The following is a 16755-nucleotide window of genomic DNA, read 5'->3' on the forward strand; positions in this document are numbered from 1 at the left end:
AGGCTTGTAAATGCCAAAACCCTCCCTGGCGAAGAATGTACACTCCAACACAGATTAGTAGTCAGCGACTTCAAGATCAAGGCAATATGGGTGCCCAGAAGTAGACCGACTTGGAGGAGAAGGGTATGGAAGCTTAAAGACCCTGTAAATGGACAGAGACTTAGAGACGAGTTACTTGAAGCATTTGACGAAATAGAAGGGGATATAGCATCATACAACGTGGAAGACAATTGGAGATTTCTGCGGGACAACCTGTTGAGAGCCACCGACCAGATCTGTGGCTGGTGTAAAGTCCCCTCTCGACCCAGAGTAACGTGGTGGTGGAACAAGGAGGTAGACAGGGCTATTAGACAAAAGAAACAGGCTTAGAAGGACTGGAAGAACGGTGGTAGCAGGGAATTGTACCAATCTGCCAGAAGGGAAGCTAGGCGACAGGTTTATTTAGCCAGAGGGGAAGCAGATAAGAAAAGATTTGCCAATGTTCTGCGCCGTGAGGACCAAAGACTCGAGGTATTTCGTGTTGCAAGACAGTGTAGGAGAGAGAATAGTGATGTCGTAGGAGAGAAATGTGTTCGCATGGATGATGGTACGCTTGTACTAAATGAGGCTGCAAAGAAAGAGGTCTGGAGATGCCACTACGATAGATTGCTTAATAAAGAGAATGAATGGGAGAAAGAGAGCCTGCCGTATGTCAACCCAACGGAGGGACCAGCTATCCGAGTTGACAGTACCAGGGTAGATAAAGCAATTAAGAGTATGAAGACAGGGAAAGCCCCCGGCCCATCAGGAATCACTGCAGAGATGCTCAAAATATCTGGCAGTGTTGGCTACAGCCTAGTCACCCGTATTACGAACCAGGTGATACACGAAGGAGTCATACCCAATGACTGGTGTAGCAGCACCATAGTCAACTGCTACAAAGGTAAAGGTGATGCTTTAGATACAAATAATTACAGAGGCATCAAGCTGTTAAATCAGGTTATGAAAGTTACAGAGAGGGTCAAAGCCCAACTAATTAGGGAGCGAATCAATTTAGATGAGATGCAGTTTGGGTTCGTGCCAGGTAAAAGCACCACTGATGCCATATTTCTAGTAAGACAGCTGCAGGAGAAATACCTAGCCAAGGATAAACCTCTGTACCTGGCTTTCGTTGACATGGAGAAAGCCTTTGACAGGGTCCTCCAATCCCTTATCTGGTGGTCAATGAGGAAACTTGGGATAGAAGAATGGTTAGTGATAGCTGTGCGAGCCATGTACAGAGATGCTGCCAGTAAGGTGAGGGTTGGAAATGAGTACAGTAATGAATTCCGGGTAGAGGTAGGGGTCCACCAAGGTTCTGTCCTCAGCCCCTTCCTATTTATCATAGTCCTCCAGGCGATCACAGATGAATTCAAGACAGGTTGCCCCTGGGAGCTCCTCTATGCTGATGACCTTGCACTAATTGCGGAGTCACTATCAGAACTAGAGAAGTTTCAGGTGTGGAAGCAAGGACTAGAATCGAAGGGCTTTAGAGTCAACCTAGCTAAAACCAAAATCCTAATAAGTAGGAAGGTAGATAAAACACAAACCCCTTCGGGTAGATGGCCCTGCTCAGTATGTAGAAAAGGAGTAGGTAGTAACTCTATAAGATGTACCTGGTGCAAGCTATGGACACATAAGAGGTACAGCAATATCAAAGGCAGGTTAACTAGGAAGTTAGTTTTTGTATGTGGCAGATGTTCAGGTGCAATAAACACTGTAAACAAACAGGAAACAACTTCTATCTCATTCCAGGGAGAAAAACTAGAGGTAGTCGATAGCTTCCGCTATCTGGGTGACCAAGTTAGTAGTGGGGGTGGGTGCGCTGAAAGTGTAGCTGCTAGAATAAGAATAGCCTGGGCAAAGTTTAGAGAGCTCTTACCTCTGCTGGCGACAAAGGGACTCTCACTCAGAGTAAAAGGCAGACTGTATGACGCATGTGTACGAACAGCCATGCTACATGGCAGTGAAACATGGGCTGTGACTGCTGAGGACATGCGTAAGCTCGCAAGGAATGAAGCCAGTATGCTCTGTTGGATGTGTAATGTCAGTGTGCATACCCGTCAGAGTGTAAGTATCTTGAGAGAAAAGCTGAACATAAGAAGCATCAGTTGTGGTGTGCAAGAGAGACGATTGCGCTGGTATGGACATGTGGTGAGAATGGATGAGGATAGCTGCGTGAAAAAGTGCCACACCCTAACAGTTGAGGGAACTCGTGGAAGAGGTAGGCCCAGGAATACCTGGGCTGAGGTGGTGAGGCAAGACCTTCGAACATTGGGCCTCACCAAAGCGATGACTACTGACCGAGACCTTTGGAAATGTGGTGTGTGTGGGAAGACCCGGCAAGCCAATTGAGATCGTTGCCAGTGCCCCTTGACTGGCTCTTGTGCGGGTGGCACATTAAAGACACCATTCTGAGCGTGGCCGTTGCCAGTACCGCCTGACTGGCCTTCATAGGATTTTCGAGCGAGATCGTTGCCAGTGCCCCTTGACTGGCTCTTGTGCGGGTGGCACATTAAAGACACCATTTTGAGCGTGGCCGTTGCCAGTACCGCCTAACTGGCCCCCGTGCGGGTGACACGTAAAAGCACCCACTACACTCTCTGAGTGGTTGGCGTTAGGAAGGGCATCCAGCTGTAGAAACTCTGCCAAATTAGATTGGAGCCTGGTGTTGCCATCTGGTTTCACCAGTCCTCAGTCAAATCGTCCAACCCATGCTAGCATGGAAAGCGGACGTTAAACGATGATGATGATGATGATGATGTTTGTTGCATATGCATTCAAATTTTATATTTCTCATTTTTTTGCTTTATTTCACACTTTCTGGTTTGCAATACATTTTATTAAAATTTTAATTTTGTATATAAAATATGGGTTTTGCAATAACAATTATGAACCATTTCCCCAATACGACACTTAGAGCAGGTGTCTTTTACCATTGATAGAAATTGCATGCATGTATCTCTTCTAAAACAAAGTAGTTCCTGTTCCATCATACTTTGAACTTGCCAACACCTAACATAAAGTCACCTTCTCTACTATCCTCCCTCTCAGTTGAGAGTTCTTTAGTGTTGCAACTTACACTGTGACCTCACTAGTACTTGTGCCACAAAAAATGCACCCAGTACACTCTGCAAAGTGGTTAGCTCTAGGAAGGGCATATATATATATATATATATATATATATATATATACACACACACACACACCACGCTTAAGCTGAGAATCTCAGACCCCTCAGCTACTGTTGAACCGTGGACAAAATTTTATATGTGCATGTATATTGACATTGGATGATAGGATCAGTGCATTGGACTAAAATATTTGTTTGTCCCATGTTGATTGTTAAATCTTACACCTGGTTATTTTGGGAGAGATCAATAAAAATAAACAGGCCAATGACTAAAACCACCAAAAGAATATAAGAATTGTATTTTTAAGCATAAAAAAATTATTTTTACATCATAAACAGCATTTATTTTGGATGTTAATTAGAAAATGTTTTAAAACAAAAATTTTTGCTGATACCAGAGAAGGGAGTCTGCAGAATATATTCTATTCTGTAAGGGTGGTTTCAGTAGACATAGCCATATCAAGCTTTTCATAAGATTTGATAAATAATTACATCTGAATCTGATTGAAAAATTTTTTATTTTTTTTTATTTAGATACATGATAGACAACTATATTCATAATAGTATCGAGTGTTTTATCATACATGGAGTAGATTATCAGTATCCAGATGCCTACAGAAGATTTGATAAGTAATTATGGCAAAGCGATTTTTTCAGTTTTCATATAGTTTCATCACTTGTACAATTCCAATAAATAAAATTAAAATATTTGTTTGGCACTTTTTGATATGTTTTTTTTTTACGTTTGTGAGTTATGCTCATTTCCAGACCACTCAATTATTTTGGTTGTATATATCCACAATGTGTTTCATAAATTTTGCTAAATTTTGTTTCAGTAGTGCAATTTAATTAGCTATTGAAATAACTGACATTTTAATGATAATGAGCTTCTTGTGATCATAAGAAAAACTTCTTAAATTCAACAGATAATTTTATAAATTTCTGACTGTTTTTCCTTTGAAATAATATTTCATTTGGAAACTTCAATTTTGATGAGAATTCTTTTTGAGCTTAAGTTCTTTTGCTATTCCATCATTATGCAGGATTATTAAATTCATCCTAGACAAATAAAAGAAAATTTGTGTAAATCAAAGTCTACTGCACAGTCAGACAAGGAAATTTTATATAAAAACATCATTTGAAATAAGCTAGTTAATAGAAGTAAAAAAAAAAAGCAGCTAATAAAAAAAACTGCAAATTTTAATTAGCATTTATAAAATACAGTAAGTGAAAGTTTACCAGAAGACACTGGAGGCCACAACTGCCATTCCATTGCTGCAAAATCATAATTAACGTCAAGTAATTGATCACTTCAGTACAGGGCAACTTTTAAACAATTGTTCAACCTGTAACAGTATACCTAGAAAAAGGAGTTGTTACAAATAGAAAATAAATATTTTTTAAATACTTTCAAAAATATTAGTAAAATCAAACAGGAAATATGTATTTCCTTGCTAATCATCAGTATTCGCAAGTTGACATTAAGTAGTAAATATAATTTTTAATACATAAAATTAATCTGCAGATGAGTAACAAACTATACCCACTAAACAGAGGCATATCTGCTATTTGCTGGTCCTCATGTTCAGCTGAGTGGACTAAGGTAGCATGAAATGTGTCAATCCGTGAAGTGTTGCTTGAAGACAACACATCACATAATCAAAGAATTGAACACACAAACCAACACCCAAATCATATCACACGCCTCCACAAAACTTATCCACGTGGTGGTGTTTTCACACATACATTACTATATGCATATAAAATCTTATAAAAAGAAATTAATCAGAAAAGAGAAAATGTGTACAAAGTATTTAATATACCTAAAAGATATAAACAGTTTGGTTAACAACAAAGGAACTCTTACTCTCAAAACATCTTTCCTTTCTTGTAAAGATTTCTTTTTTCTTTCAGAGACATAATTTATTGAGGGCTCTTTTCAAAGCTTGATTTCTTTGGTTATTTTATTGCTGCACATATTTGTTACATTCATCCTAGACAACAGAAGATAATGCAAACTCAAACCTCTTGCAACTTTAATGAGGAAGCCTCATAAGAAAATCATTTCTAAATATTTTAACAAAACCAAAAGCCCCAATTTCAAAACTTGTGTATCCACAACAGCATTTTCTTTCGAATTTTTTTTTCTAATGAGATCAAACATTTGATATTCCACAACATTAAACTAGATTTTGCTTGAAATATTTAACATTAAAAGTGGAGAAAGGAAAAAGTGCTTCAAGAGTAGAGAGATTCACATACACTGAATGCATACAACCCAGACTTACCAACAGAATTACAGTTTCCAATCACTAATTCATTGAATGTAACTGCATGACAATATTAACAGTCTTCAACATCTTCATACATTTCCTTCAGGTTTTTTCTGTGAACAGAGTATTTATGCAACCAAGGCAGAATAGGCAACGTAAAATATTACCAATAACAGGCATGGCACAAACAGTAAAATTTCATAAAGAAATCTATCTTCATCTCAAAGCAAAAATAAATACTACGAGGGACAAAAAAAGGAGATGAAAACATCACACAGGCAACTTGGAACATACAAAACCTGTAGATGTCAAATTTAAAACTATCTTTAAAATAGTTATATTTCCATATGTACAATACACAGGTGAAAAGGAAATGGACATTAACTGAAAACAAACAAGCTTTTCTTTAATTTTACAGGCAGTCATACTTTTCCTGGAAGGCTTTTCATTCTGTCAACTGATGTTTTCTTTACCTTAATATGCGAAAACAATAATCTACCAAATAAATTGCATTGCTGCTATCTTCAATCTGCAACATGCATCAAGACAATTTCCAATTTCATCATCTAAATATCACGTGAGAAACAAACAAAGCACATTTTCCAAAATACTACAATTAACATTACACAAAAAGCTACTAAACCATTTTCGTTTTAGTTTCCCTACGTTGCATGTAAACATTTAATAGTAGCCAAACGGAACTGCAATTATTAATTCCATTAGTTATGACAGGAAAACATTCTTACTCGCTTCATATCAAAACTCAAAAATGACAAAGCTGAAGGGGAAAAAACAGCGTTAAATCATTTGCACAGGCAAACACAAGAAAAATATTGAGATGTTAACATCAGACAAGAAACGAGGGGAAAAGTAATAATTCCTTACATATTTCATTTTCTTCCAACATTCATCACATCTGTCAATGAATAAAATACTCAGAAACACACACACATTATAGCTATTAGTTTCAGCTAAATGCAATGAAGTTCTCTTATCTTAATTACATTATCTAGGATACTTTATGGCATCATTGTATCTGCCAAAGATGGAAACTGAGAAACATGCTAATGGTAAAACTGTTAAACAATACCAATTTTCCTTAAGAAAAAAGTGTCTTTTGCTTCAATCAATACATATTAAAGTGGCTTTGAAATTGAGTGAATACGCAAAACTGCGGTTCTACAAGCAGGAATTTCATTGCTTCCATCTTTTTTACCTACAGATTCTGTGACAAATATAGAAAGGAAAAAAACACTCAGCATTAAATCAGTTGCACAGCTAAACACAACAAAAATCTTGAGATGTTAACAACCGACAGGAAACGCGGGAATAAGAACTGATTTCTTACATATTCTATTTTCTTCCGACATTCGTCACGTCTGTCAATGAATAAAATATTCAGAAACATACAAACACACATTATAGCTATTAGTTTCAACTAAATACAATGAAGTTCACTTATCTGAACAACACTAGGATTCTTCATGTCATCATTGCATCTGCCAAAGATGGAGACTCAGAAACATGCTAATGGCAAAACTGCTAAACAATACCACTTTTGATATAGGAAAAAAAGTCTTTTGCTTTCATGTTAAATTTGCTTCTATCAATACACAATAGCGTGGCTTTGACATTGAGTAAACACGCAAAAATGCAGTCCTACTAGCCGGAATTTCATTGCTTCAGTTTCTTCCAAGCCAATTACACGTCTCTTTTCCCTACAGATTTTGTGTCAAATATAGAAAGCATGTTGCAAACAACAATACAGGTAATTTTATAACAATGAACGAAACTGCTTACTTAGTGTATTTCACTAACTTTAGCCTTTTGCACTGCAAGGAAAGCAAACAAAAAAACAACAGAAAGACACAGGCGACACTGTGCTCTACAAATTAACAACAACTCAATGAAATTTTCACTATGCTGAAAGTGAGCACAATTATTTTAAGTAACAATATAGTTAACTAGCAATCAAATGGAAATGAGATGAGGAAATAGTAGTAAGCAACAACAAATTACAACATTTTTTCCAAACATAAATTGTAACACAGAAATATATATGTTAAGAAAATATTGCATCATAAAAAGCAAACAAAATGTATGAATAATTCAGATCACTCAAATTACTGACCTTCTTACAACGAGCAGCGTTTTTCATACATACAATGCACAGATGAAACACAAAGGGATATTAACTACAAACAAACAAATTTTTTGCTTATCTTATTGCAGGCCCTACTTTTCCTGGAGAGCTTTCGCATCTGTCAAAGAACAATATACAAAAAACAACAAACGGTTCGGCCCTAAATATTTCCAATCAATCTCTTAAAAACTTAACATTATAGTAATAAGGTAACTGAAAACACTTACAGAGCATTTTCCAAAAATTCCAAAACCTAAGAAGAGACAAGTTCACAACCAACACAAAATATCATCAACAAATTAACAACTCAATGAAAGTGAGCACAATTATTTTAAGTAACAATTTAGTTAACTAGCAATCAAATGGAAATGAGATGAAGAAATAGTAGTAAGCAACAACAAATTACAACATTTTTTTCAAACATAAATTGTAACACAGAAATATACGTGTTAAGAAAATATTGCATCATAAAAAGCAAAAATGCAGTCCTACCAGCCGGAATTTCATTGCTTCAGTCTCTTCCAATCCAATTATACGTCTCATTTCCCTACAGATTTTGTGTCAAATATAGAAAGCATGTTGCAAACAACAATACAGGTCATTTTATAACAATGAATGAAACTGCTTCCTTACTCTACTTTATTAACTTTAGCTTTTTGCACTGCAAGGAAAGCAAACAAAAAAACAACAACAGAAAGACACAGGCGACACTGTGCTCTACATATTAACAACAACTCAATGAAAGTTTCATTATGCTGAAAGTGAGCACAATTATTTTAAGTAACAATATAGTTAACTAGCAATCAAATGGAAATGAGATGAAGAAATAGTAGTAAGCAACAACAAATTACAACATTTTTTTCAAACATAAATTGTAACACGGAAATATATGTGTTAAGAAAATATTGCGTCATAAAAAGCAAAAATGTAGTCCTACCAGCCGGAATTTCATTGCTTCAGTCTCTTCCAATCCAATTATACGTCTCATTTCCCTACAGATTTTGTGTCAAATATAGAAAGCATGTTGCAAACAACAATACAGGTCATTTTATAGCAATGAATGAAACTGCTTACTTACTCTACTAACTTTAGCTTTTTGCACTGCAAGGAAAGCAAACAAAAAAACAACAACAGAAAGACACAGGCGACACTGTGCTCTACAAATTAACAACAATTCAATGAAAGTTTCACTATGCTGAAAGTGAGCACAATTATTTTAAGTAACAATATAGTTAATTAGCAATCAAATGGAAATGAGATGAAGAAATAGTAGTAAGCAACAACAAATTGCAACATTTTTTTCAAACATAAATTGTAACACGGAAATATATGTGTTAAGAAAATATTGCGTCATAAAAAGCAAAAATGTAGTCCTACCAGCCGGAATTTCATTGCTTCAGTCTGTTCCAAGCCAATTACACGTCTCATTTCCCTACAGATTTTGTGTCAAATATAGAAAGCATGTTGCAAACAACAATACAGGTCATTTTATAACAATGAATGAAACTGCTTACTTACTGTACTTTACTAACTTTAGCTTTTTGCACTGCAAGGAAAGCAAGCAAAAAAACAACAACAGAAAGACACAGGCGACACTGTGCTCTACATATTAACAACAACTCAATGAAAGTTTCACTATGCTGAAAGTGAGCACAATTATTTTAAGTAACAATATAGTTAACTAGCAATCAAATGGAAATGAGATGAAGAAATTGTACTAAGCAACAACAAATTACAACATTTTTTTCAAACATAAATTGTAACACGGAAATATATGTGTTAAGAAAATATTGCGTCATAAAAAGCAAAAATGTAGTCCTACCAGCCGGAATTTCATTGCTTCAGTCTCATCCAATCCAATCATACGTCTCATTTCCCTACAGATTTTGTGTCAAATATAGAAAGCATGTTGCAAACAACAATACAGGTCATTTTATAACAATGAATGAAACTGCTTCCTTACTCTACTTTACTAACTTTAGCTTTTTGCACTGCAAGGAAAGCAAACAAAAAAACAACAACAGAAAGACACAGGAGACACTGTGCTCTACATATTAACAACAACTCAATGTAAGTTTCAATATGCTGAAAGTGAGCACAATTATTTTAAGTAACAATATAGTTAACTAGCAATCAAATGGAAATGAGATGAAGAAATTGTAGTAAGCAACAACAAATTACAACATTTTTTCAAACATAAATTGTAACACGGAAATATGTGTTAAGAAAATATTGCGTCATAAAAAGCAAAAATGTAGTCCTACCAGCCGGAATTTCATTGCTTCAGTCTCTTCCAATCCAATTATACGTCTCATTTCCCTACAGATTTTGTGTCAAATATAGAAAGCATGTTGCAAACAACAATACAGGTCATTTTATAGCAATGAATGAAACTGCTTACTTACTCTACTAACTTTAGCTTTTTGCACTGCAAGGAAAGCAAACAAAAAAACAACAACAGAAAGACACAGGCGACACTGTGCTCTACAAATTAACAACAATTCAAAGAAAGTTTCACTATGCTGAAAGTGAGCACAATTATTTTAAGTAACAATATAGTTAATTAGCAATCAAATGGAAATGAGATGAAGAAATAGTAGTAAGCAACAACAAATTGCAACATTTTTTTCAAACATAAATTGTAACACGGAAATATATGTGTTAAGAAAATATTGCGTCATAAAAAGCAAAAATGTAGTCCTACCAGCCGGAATTTCATTGCTTCAGTCTGTTCCAAGCCAATTACACGTCTCATTTCCCTACAGATTTTGTGTCAAATATAGAAAGCATGTTGCAAACAACAATACAGGTCATTTTATAACAATGAATGAAACTGCTTACTTACTCTACTAACTTTAGCTTTTTGCACTGCAAGGAAAGCAAACAAGAAAACAACAACAGAAAGACACAGGCGATGCTGTGCTCTACATATTAACAACAACTGAATGAAAGTTTCACTGTGCTGAAAGTGAGCACAATTATTTTAAGTAACAATATAGTTAACTAGCAATCAAATGGAAATGAGATGAAGAAATAGTAGTAAGCAACAACAAATTGCAACATTTTTTTCAAACATAAATTGTAACACGGAAATATATGTGTTAAGAAAATATTGCGTCATAAAAAGCAAAAATGTAGTCCTACCAGCCGGAATTTTATTGCTTCAGTCTCTTCCAAGCCGATTACACGTCTCTTTTCTCTACAGATTTTGTGTCAAATATAGAAAGCATGTTGCAAACAACAATACAGGTCATTTTATAACAATGAATGAAACTGCTTACTTACTGTACTTTACTAACTTTAGCTTTTTGCACTGCAAGGAAAGCAAGCAAAAAAACAACAACAGAAAGACACAGGCGACACTGTGCTCTACATATTAACAACAACTCAATGAAAGTTTCACTATGCTGAAAGTGAGCACAATTATTTTAAGTAACAATATAGTTAACTAGCAATCAAATGGAAATGAGATGAAGAAATTGTAGTAAGCAACAACAAATTACAACATTTTTTTCAAACATAAATTGTAACACGGAAATATATGTGTTAAGAAAATATTGCGTCATAAAAAGCAAAAATGTAGTCCTACCAGCCGGAATTTCATTGCTTCAGTCTCTTCCAATCCAATTATACGTCTCATTTCCCTACAGATTTTGTGTCAAATATAGAAAGCATGTTGCAAACAACAATACAGGTCATTTTATAACTATGAATGAAACTGCTTACTTACTCTACTTTACTAACTTTAGCTTTTTGCACTGCAAGGAAAGCAAACAAAAAAAACAACAACAGAAAGACACAGGCAACACTGTGCTCTACATATTAACAACAACTCAATGAAAGTTTCACTATGCTGAAAGTGAGCACAATTATTTTAAGTAACAATATAGTTAACTAGCAATCAAATGGAAATGAGATGAAGAAATAGTAGTAAGCAACAACAAATTGCAACATTTTTTTCAAACATAAATTGTAACACGGAAATATATGTGTTAAGAAAATATTGCGTCATAAAAAGCAAAAATGTAGTCCTACCAGCCGGAATTTCATTGCTTCAGTCCCATCCAATCCAATCATACGTCTCATTTCCCTACAGATTTTGTGTCAAATATAGAAAGCATGTTGCAAACAACAATACAGCTCATTTTATAACAATGAATGAAACTGCTTACTTACTTTACTAACTTTAGCTTTTTGCACTGCAAGGAAAGCAAACAAAAAAACAACAACAGAAAGACACAGGCGACACTGTGCTCTACAAATTAACAACAATTCAATGAAAGTTTCACTATGCTGAAAGTGAGCACAATTATTTTAAGTAACAATATAGTTAACTAGCAATCAAATAGAACTGAGATGAAGAAATAGTAGTAAGCAACAACAAATTACAACATTTTTTTCAAACATAAATTGTAACACGGAAATATATGTGTTAAGAAAATATTGCGTCATAAAATGCAAAAATATAGTCCTACCAGCCGGAATTTCATTGCTTCAGTCTCTTCCAATCCAATTATACGTCTCATTTCCCTACAGATTTTGTGTCAAATATAGAAAGCATGTTGCAAACAACAATACAGGTCATTTTATAACAATGAATGAAACTGCTTACTTACTCTACGTTACTAACTTTAGCTGTTTGCACTGCAAGGAAAGCAAACAAAAAAACAACAACAGAAAGAGACAGGCGATGCTGTGCTCTACATATTAACAACAACTGAATGAAAGTTTCACTATGCTGAAAGTGAGCAAAATTATTTTAAGTAACAATATAGTTAACTAGCAATCAAATGGAAATGAGATGAAGAAATAGTAGTAAGCAACAACAAATTACAACATTTTTTTCAAACATAAATTGTAACACGGAAATATATGTGTTAAGAAAATATTGCGTCATAAAAACCAAAAATGTAGTCCTACCACCCGGAATTTCATTGCTTCAGTCACCTCCAAGCCAATCACGGGTCTCTTTTCTCTACAAATTTTGTGTCAAATATAGAAAGCATGTTGCAAACAACAAAACAGCTCATTTTATAACAATAAACGAAACTGCTTACTTACTGTACTTTACTAACTTTAGCTTTTTGCACTGCAAGGAAAGCAAACAAAAAAACAACAACAGAAAGACACAGGCGACACTGTGCTCTACAAATTAACAACAATTCAATGAATGTTTCACTATGCTGAAAGTGAGCACAATTATTTTAAGTAACAATATAGTTAACTAGCAATCAAATAGAACTGAGATGAAGAAATAGTAGTAAGCAACAACAAATTACAACATTTTTTTCAAACATAAATTGTAACACAGAAATATATATGTTAAGAAAATATTGCATCATAAAAAGCAAACAAAATGTATGAATAATTCAGATCACTCAAATTACTGACCTTCTTACAACGAGCAGCGTTTTTCATACATACAATGCACAGATGAAACACAAAGGGATATTAACTACAAACAAACAAATTTTTTGCTTATCTTATTGCAGGCCCTACTTTTCCTGGAGAGCTTTCGCATCTGTCAAAGAACAATATACAAAAAACAACAAACGGTTCGGCCCTAAATATTTCCAATCAATCTCTTAAAAACTTAACATTATAGTAATAAGGTAACTGAAAACACTTACAGAGCATTTTCCAAAAATTCCAAAACCTAAGAAGAGACAAGTTCACAACCAACACAAAATATCATCAACAAATTAACAACTCAATGAAAGTGAGCAAAATTATTTTAAGTCACAATTTAGTTAACTAGCAATCAAATGGAAATGAGATGAAGAAATAGTAGTAAGCAACAACAAATTACAACATTTTTTTCAAACATAAATTGTAACACAGAAATATACGTGTTAAGAAAATATTGCATCATAAAAAGCAAAAATGCAGTCCTACCAGCCGGAATTTCATTGCTTCAGTCTCTTCCAATCCAATTATACGTCTCATTTCCCTACAGATTTTGTGTCAAATATAGAAAGCATGTTGCACACAACAATACAGGTCATTTTATAACAATGAATGAAACTGCTTACTTACTTTACTAACTTTAGCTTTTTGCACTGCAAGGAAAGCAAACAAAAAAACAACAACAGAAAGACACAGGCGACACTGTGCTCTACAAATTAACAACAATTCAATGAAAGTTTCACTATGCTGAAAGTGAGCACAATTATTTTAAGTAACAATATAGTTAACTAGCAATCAAATAGAACTGAGATGAAGAAATAGTAGTAAGCAACAACAAATTACAACATTTTTTTCAAACATAAATTGTAACACGGAAATATATGTGTTAAGAAAATATTGCGTCATAAAATGCAAAAATATAGTCCTACCAGCCGGAATTTCATTGCTTCAGTCTCTTCCAATCCAATTATACGTCTCATTTCCCTACAGATTTTGTGTCAAATATAGAAAGCATGTTGCAAACAACAATACAGGTCATTTTATAACAATGAATGAAACTGCTTACTTACTCTACGTTACTAACTTTAGCTGTTTGCACTGCAAGGAAAGCAAACAAAAAAACAACAACAGAAAGAGACAGGCGATGCTGTGCTCTACATATTAACAACAACTGAATGAAAGTTTCACTATGCTGAAAGTGAGCAAAATTATTTTAAGTAACAATATAGTTAACTAGCAATCAAATGGAAATGAGATGAAGAAATAGTAGTAAGCAACAACAAATTACAACATTTTTTTCAAACATAAATTGTAACACGGAAATATATGTGTTAAGAAAATATTGCGTCATAAAAACCAAAAATGTAGTCCTACCACCCGGAATTTCATTGCTTCAGTCACCTCCAAGCCAATCACGGGTCTCTTTTCTCTACAGATTTTGTGTCAAATATAGAAAGCATGTTGCAAACAACAATACAGCTCATTTTATAACAATAAACGAAACTGCTTACTTACTGTACTTTACTAACTTTAGCTTTTTGCACTGCAAGGAAAGCAAACAAAAAAACAACAACAGAAAGACACAGGCGACACTGTGCTCTACAAATTAACAACAATTCAATGAAAGTTTCACTATGCTGAAAGTGAGCACAATTATTTTAAGTAACAATATAGTTAATTAGCAATCAAATGGAAATGAGATGAAGAAATAGTAGTAAGCAACAACAAATTGCAACATTTTTTTCAAACATAAATTGTAACACGGAAATATGTGTGTTAAGAAAATATTGCGTCATAAAAAGCAAAAATGTAGTCCTACCAGCCGGAATTTCATTGCTTCAGTCTGTTCCAAGCCAATTACACGTCTCATTTCCCTACAGATTTTGTGTCAAATATAGAAAGCATGTTGCAAACAACAATACAGGTCATTTTATAACAATGAATGAAACTGCTTACTTACTGTACTTTACTAACTTTAGCTTTTTGCACTGCAAGGAAAGCAAGCAAAAAAACAACAACAGAAAGACACAGGCGACACTGTGCTCTACATATTAACAACAACTCAATGAAAGTTTCACTATGCTGAAAGTGAGCACAATTATTTTAAGTAACAATATAGTTAACTAGCAATCAAATGGAAATGAGATGAAGAAATTGTACTAAGCAACAACAAATTACAACATTTTTTTCAAACATAAATTGTAACACGGAAATATATGTGTTAAGAAAATATTGCGTCATAAAAAGCAAAAATGTAGTCCTACCAGCCGGAATTTCATTGCTTCAGTCTCTTCCAATCCAATTATACGTCTCATTTCCCTACAGATTTTGTGTCAAATATAGAAAGCATGTTGCAAACAACAATACAGGTCATTTTATAACTATGAATGAAACTGCTTACTTACTCTACTTTACTAACTTTAGCTTTTTGCACTGCAAGGAAAGCAAACAAAAAAAACAACAACAGAAAGACACAGGCAACACTGTGCTCTACATATTAACAACAACTCAATGAAAGTTTCACTATGCTGAAAGTGAGCACAATTATTTTAAGTAACAATATAGTTAACTAGCAATCAAATGGAAATGAGATGAAGAAATAGTAGTAAGCAACAACAAATTGCAACATTTTTTTCAAACATAAATTGTAACACGGAAATATATGTGTTAAGAAAATATTGCGTCATAAAAAGCAAAAATGTAGTCCTACCAGCCGGAATTTCATTGCTTCAGTCTCATCCAATCCAATCATACGTCTCATTTCCCTACAGATTTTGTGTCAAATATAGAAAGCATGTTGCAAACAACAATACAGGTCATTTTATAACAATGAATGAAACTGCTTCCTTACTCTACTTTACTAACTTTAGCTTTTTGCACTGCAAGGAAAGCAAACAAAAAAACAACAACAGAAAGACACAGGAGACACTGTGCTCTACATATTAACAACAACTCAATGTAAGTTTCAATATGCTGAAAGTGAGCACAATTATTTTAAGTAACAATATAGTTAACTAGCAATCAAATGGAAATGAGATGAAGAAATTGTACTAAGCAACAACAAATTACAACATTTTTTCAAACATAAATTGTAACACGGAAATATGTGTTAAGAAAATATTGCGTCATAAAAAGCAAAAATGTAGTCCTACCAGCCGGAATTTCATTGCTTCAGTCTCTTCCAATCCAATTATACGTCTCATTTCCCTACAGATTTTGTGTCAAATATAGAAAGCATGTTGCAAACAACAATACAGGTCATTTTATAGCAATGAATGAAACTGCTTACTTACTCTACTAACTTTAGCTATTTGCACTGCAAGGAAAGCAAACAAAAAAACAACAACAGAAAGACACAGGCGACACTGTGCTCTACAAATTAACAACAATTCAATGAAAGTTTCACTATGCTGAAAGTGAGCACAATTATTTTAAGTAACAATATAGTTAATTAGCAATCAAATGGAAATGAGATGAAGAAATAGTAGTAAGCAACAACAAATTGCAACATTTTTTTCAAACATAAATTGTAACACGGAAATATATGTGTTAAGAAAATATTGCGTCATAAAAAGCAAAAATGTAGTCCTACCAGCCGGAATTTCATTGCTTCAGTCTGTTCCAAGCCAATTACACGTCTCATTTCCCTACAGATTTTGTGTCAAATATAGAAAGCATGTTGCAAACAACAATACAGGTCATTTTATAACAATGAATGAAACTGCTTACTTACACTACTAACTTTAGCTTTTTGCACTGCAAGGAAAGCAAACAAGAAAACA

The 16755-nt window shown here is 34.2% G+C and overlaps 1 long non-coding RNA gene across 3 annotated transcripts; it reads right to left on the reverse strand.

The window, feature by feature from the left end:
- Nucleotides 1-3650: 3650 nt before the first annotated feature.
- LOC106882883 (uncharacterized) lies at nt 3651-15272 on the reverse strand. 3 transcript variants are annotated; one of them, XR_016241754.1, is made up of 4 exons: nt 5440-10635; nt 5019-5145; nt 4391-4511; nt 3651-4210 (listed from the first exon to the last, which is right to left on the reverse strand). It is a non-coding gene; the product is annotated as an uncharacterized LOC106882883 (long non-coding RNA). The 3 variants fall into 3 exon arrangements; XR_016241753.1 differs by having other exon boundaries at nt 4975-5145; nt 5440-8205; XR_016241755.1 differs by lacking the exon at nt 5019-5145 and having other exon boundaries at nt 5440-15272.
- Between the last annotated feature and the right edge of the window lie 1483 nt (nt 15273-16755).

The sequence above is a fragment of the Octopus bimaculoides genome, chromosome 1, assembly GCF_046866305.1.
Source record: "Octopus bimaculoides isolate indiv1 chromosome 1, ASM4686630v1, whole genome shotgun sequence".
NCBI lineage: Eukaryota > Metazoa > Mollusca > Cephalopoda > Octopoda > Octopodidae > Octopus > Octopus bimaculoides.